The sequence below is a fragment of the Chiloscyllium plagiosum genome, unplaced genomic scaffold, assembly GCF_037043375.1.
Source record: "Chiloscyllium plagiosum isolate Xiang-an unplaced genomic scaffold, Cpla_swu_hap1 HiC_scaffold_15, whole genome shotgun sequence".
In the NCBI taxonomy this organism is placed as follows: domain Eukaryota; kingdom Metazoa; phylum Chordata; class Chondrichthyes; order Orectolobiformes; family Hemiscylliidae; genus Chiloscyllium; species Chiloscyllium plagiosum.
In genome coordinates this window covers 47,818,260-47,824,259 of record NW_028270153.1, presented here as the reverse complement: position 1 = coordinate 47,824,259, position 6,000 = coordinate 47,818,260, and positions in this window count along the sequence as shown.

Here is a 6,000-nt window from a genome sequence, read left to right as displayed (position 1 = left end):
CAGGCATTCTTTGATCACATGCATCACTCTTGGGTCCTGCCAGGATTGAATGATACTGAACAAGGGAAATTCATTTCACGATGTCTGAGTACAGATGTCCATTCCACTCTATCCAATCCCCAGGTCATCTAGGGGGAGGTACTTCAGTGGGTATGAAGGAGGCAATCCTGATCGCAGTACGTTACAGCAGATGGGACCTTGTGGAAGGATTGAATAAATACAGGAAAGAGGAAAGCAGACTACCCAGCTGCATTTGCCAGGTGCCACTGGAGACTTTTATAGGAGACTTTATCGACAAAGTTAGGGCCAAACTAACACCACTGCAAACTCTTGGTTCACACACCACTGTGATTGGCAAGAAAGGACATTGTGTGAGAATTTCATTGCAGACAATGATGTCCACTCTGAGTTTCGGGTATTAAAAGGATGACCTGGATCTCAGGGAAAGAGACCCAGGAACTACAGCACATTAAACAGAGCAAGGGAGGCAAGATCAATCAGGTGAATGTAGGAAATGTAGCACCGAACCCTACATACTCCAACCCCCTAGGCCAGCGCACTGGTCCCGTGTGGCGGAATGAAAGGAGTGACAGAAATAGGGGATGCTACTCCAGATGTTGTGCCCCCCCTCCCACAACGAGAAGTAGGGAACAATTGTAGGAAGATCTTAGGCAGTAGCTACCACAGGGAGAATGCTATAATTGTGAGCCACAGGCCACTTTATTCGAAATGGTTGGGGACTCCACCAGTAAGCACCACAGCAAGAACAAGAACAGAGACTTCGTTCCTTGCCACTAGAGGGACAGCCGAGGCAAACCACAGTGAATGTACTGAGGGAAATGACACACGCTATGTGTTACACATCCCAGAACGTGTTGGTGCCCAGACTCTCCATAGTGGGCATGGGGCCCAACGTAAAATAGTGTACATTGACCCCGGTAGGGAATGAGGTAGGAGGCCACCCTATTGAGTTCCTATTGGACACAGGAGAATCCAGATCCTTAAAACATCCTGCGATTTAGATAATACATGGTGCTCCAATAGAAAGATCATCCTTAGCAGTCTCACAGAGCATCTACAGAAGGGAGTAGAGACAGACTCTTTCAAATTTACATGGGGAATGTGATTTGTCAGCATGTGGCAGTGTTACTGAGTCTCCATCCAAAGGCAGGACGCACCCTGGGTTGGGACCTTACATGGAGGTGTCATTTGTCGAGCAACTGAGCATTTAGAAAGAGTTTTTACCATGAGGGAGTTAGGGATGAAACTCACTGAGATGCAGATGACCCAGCAGCAAATTCTGGAATAACACACAAAAGCATTCGCCAGCCATAAACATGACAGTGGCCTCTACTTCCTCAGACAGCTAAAGAAACCTGGCATGTCCACAAGAACGCTTACCCATTTTTATAGAAGTGCCATAGAAAGCATCCTATCCAGATGCATCACAGCTTGGTATGGAAACTGCTCTGCCCAAGTGGCACAGTGGCACAGCAGTTAGCACTGTGCAGGTCAGGTGAATTGGTCATACTAAATTGCTCTTAGTGGTAGGAGAATGGGTTTGGTTGGGTTACGCTTCGGTGGGTCAGTGTGGACTTGTTGGGCCGAAGGGCCTGTTTCCACACTGTAAGTAATCTAATCAAACAAACTACAGGGAGTTATGAACGCTGCCCAGTCCATCATGCAAACCAGCCTGTTGCCTCGGAAAAGCAGCCAATATAACCAAAGACCCTGGTTATACATGTTTCTACTCTCTTCTGTCATCAGAAGACACAAAAGTTTGAAAACACACACCAACAGATCCAAGAACAGCTTCTTTCCAGCTCTTATCAGACTTTTGAATGGACCTCTAAAATATTAGAGTTGATCTTTCTCTGCACCTTCTCTGTAGCTGTAACACTATATTCTGCATTTTGTTCTATTACCTGACATACTTATAGAAGGTATGATTTGTCTGGAAATCATACAAAGCAATACTTTTCATTATATCTTAGTATATGTGACAACAATAAATCCAATCAGATCAAAACTGATAAATAAAGAAGGTAGAAGAATTGAACCGGGTGTAGTATCTGTTGGCAGTGGGTGATAGAACAGTTGTGGGAGAACTGGAGCCAAGGACAAGTCTCATCTTGAATCAGGGATGAGCAAATAGAGCACTTGTTCCATGGGAAGAGTGACCCCAATATTTTGATTTATCAGTAATGGCAACCAACTAAGGTCTGGTTTGACAATGGCAGCAAGGGAACCGCAAGAAAGACCTTCGGCATGGTACTAGATATCAGAGATATAATGCTGAACAAAAGCAGATTAAAAGTCTGTGATGGTGAAAATATCAGCAATATCCAAGATGGAATGTGATTAGAATATAATGGCACTCTATTGCATGCTGTTGGAGAAGGGGGAAGCCATGTGGGTACCACTCTGGAAAAATGTCAGCAACCCAAACAAGTTTTTTGCCCCAATCCTGTGTATTCAAACAGACATGCTTTGTGTTGTTTCGGCCAAGCACCAGTTTAAACTACACCATTGATATCTGGAGCTTGAATACTCACATCACTCAAGTAGCGTACAGGGTGGGGGGAGAATAGTGCATCACAACTCCCCTCAATACGGAACACACACCACCACTTTCTGCATTAGGTCTCACTTATCAACCAGGGTAGACCTAACTGAGCTTATAGACAAACACATAAGAAGTGAGATCTTTGGCAATGTCATTGAAAATCTCCGATGGATCTTAGGAGATTACTTGGAAAAGTATGACTCTGGTGTTGATCTCCTACAGAAAAATTGTCAACAGGTCCAGACACAATTGGCTAATGCACACAGCATTTTCACCATGGTAGGCTGACAGACAGAGCAAGAACAATAAAAAGTAAAGAAATTGAATCACCAGTTGGTGAGATGAGTTTTGGAATCAAGGCTCAAATGTACAAATCCACTCTTGGTTTTGCCTCCTATCATACATCACTGTATTGTTCATTCTATTTGCTTTAACATATATCACCATCCTAGCAGATAAATTCTTTTAAGTCAAAATGGAAACTCAAAGAGTTTGAATGTAGAAACAGCATTGATCAGACAGCCCTACTCAGCAAAAATTGAGTACTATAATTTATGACACATAATATCCTGGACAATTTGTAAATACTTTGCTCACCGCTGCTGTACAGACTCTACCATGTATATGGATATTTGTTTAAAATTTAATAATTGGCTAATGAAAGTTTTTATTCTTTTTCTCTATTCTCTATTGTATTAGAAGTATTATTGCAAAATCGAGTAGATTAATGTTAGGTATTTAGACCCTTCACCTGGAAGCTTGCTAGTTACCTGTGCAATAGTGTGAGCAGTGCTGTGATCCCAATCTGTTGACACTCAATAAATCAACAGTGGGGAATGTTGTCAGGTGACCCATGCATTCCAGGATTGTTACAGAAATATTGACATTTTTTTTCATGAACATGGATAAAACTTGAAATATAGAAGTCAAGTTTAAATCTAGCAAGACTCTGCAAATTTGCAAACTGTGGAGCTGGAACAAACTGCCAGGCCTTGGACAGTCAACTTCCTGTCGAAACCAGACAGGCCTGAAACTGCCTGACAGCTGCTAACAGCCACATTGTTTCAGAATGAACCATTGCTTGCTCCTCCAGTGAACCTGCTATGTTGGAAGAATGCTATGCAGACTTGGTGGCACCCAGCTCAGTAGGAGGCCAGAGGCACAGAGTGACAAGGACAGCATCTGACAAGATTCAAAACCATGTTCTGCAAACCTCAAAATATGGAAAGTTGTCACTTCATTAGATCCTGCTGTCCTGACGCAATGCTAGTATTGGACACAGGCCACAGGATCTTTGAGAGGAACACAAAGACAGGTTTGAAAGGGGCAACCTGGACCCCCAGCTCTCTTTGTTTTTTACACCTTCTTCAACCGAGTGGCCAGAGAGCACCTTAGACTGGTAGCTGAGCTGCACAGTATCTCCAGCTCCTGGTACTTCATGATGAGCATCATCAGACTCACCAGACTCAGAGAGACCACCTCAGTGAGGTGACCCAAAGACCAGAACCAGCCCTAAATGAGAGGGGAAAGCTCGAATTGATGACTACACTTCCTGAAACATCAGCCAAACTTCAAAGATGAAGGAAAAACCTGTCCCAGCCTTACTGAAAGGAGATCACCAGGCAACAGTACAAATACAACAGTGGAAAGCTATAGATAGGGTGTAGCAAATCCTCAAAAGTGCATTTCAGAGTTAGATAGTTAGCATAAATTTGAAACTGGTTACTTAGAGATTTAAGACGTTTTATTGAAGAGTCATCTGAAGAGATTGATAGAGTTTGATAGATTTTAATAATTGAAATACATAGTAGATTTTGATAAGTGTTGTTTTTCCTTGATAAAGTGTTCACTACAGTTGAGTTAAAGCTTCTCTGTACTCTTGTCCCTTTGTCTGTCTCACCAATACGCACCTAAGTTAAAAAATGTTACTGTAAACTGATCAACATTAGTCAGGGCACATTTACCCACCTTTGCAATGCTGTTGTTGTAAAGTGAAGTATGCTATATTAACATCTTCAAAGCCTTATACATGACTTCAGCTGATTTACAAGACAAGCAAGGATGTCATGGACTCTTTTGACATTATCACAGAAATACAACCAGACTGCATACTCCCACCATTTTGTTGGGATTTCATGGTGAGGGTGATGGCTGGTGCAGACTTTGACTCTTCCATTAAAATAAGTCTGGTTGCAAAATCTGGGTTTTGCAGGTGTCAACACCTTGCTGGTCAGAGAATCATATACTCCAACCACTCTTGATGGTAGCGACATCAAGGTTGATCATTCATCAGCTGTGACTGGCAAAAAAGAGGAAACCAAAAATAAAGCAACACATGCAATTCTGAAGGTGGTACAGGAACACAGGGATTGAGGATATTTCTGAGAAATTGTTGAAGGTAGCAGGCCAGTTTGAGAAAATGGTTAAAAGGCCATTCATGATGCAGGGCTTTATAAGTAGAGTAGTAGGGCACAAAATGAAGCAAGCTATGCCCTTTTTTTTAACAAAACATTAGTTCAGCCTCAACTGAAGTATTGTGTTGAATTAGGCAGGACATATTTGGCAAGAATATAAAGGTTTTAGGGATGGTGCTGACGTGATTTGTGAGTTTGATTCCAGGGATTTGAGACTTGAGTTATGTGAATGCACTGGAGGAGCTGTTGTTGTTGGAAAAGGAGATTGTTACTGACTCTTAAATGTTTAAGTCTGACACAACTATGAAGAAGCACAGGTATAAATCTTTCCCATCAACTTGTTCAGTCATGGTGTGATACACCTCTGGAACATGTGGGATCTAGATTTTCTGGTCCAGAAACAGGGCCGCTATCACTGCAACACAAGAGCCCAGAAACACTAATATAGATTAGATTCCCTACAGTATGGAAACAGGCCCTTGGGCCCAACAAGTCCACACTGACTCTCCAAAGAGTAACCCGCCCAGACCCATTCCCCTACCCTATATTTATCTCTGACTATGTGTTAGCAATTTAACATGGCCAATTCACCTGACCTGCACATCTTTGGATAATATACACAGACCATAATCACTTGGTCTTTGCTGATAAATTTTAAACATGAAAGGGAAGATTATTCTGACAGAGTTTGTTTGTTCAATAATAGAACCATCATCATATTGCTGGAAAAAATTATGTAATTGCTGATACATACACAACCTTGTAGTGATGCTAGAACTGTCTGAAAATTTGAGAAGAAAATTTGACAAGAAGTTGTATAAAACCTGCCTAAAAATGACTGAGTAACATTCTTGGGTTTTACTATATACTTGTCATGTTTACCTTTGGATGAAACAAACAGAAATGTCATTTCATCTCTTTCAACAGTAGAAATGTGTAAGGACCACTGATATATTCCTTTGGAATACAAACTGGGAAAAGTTGAGGCTTGAACCCTGCTAAGTTGCAGGCAACCATCTG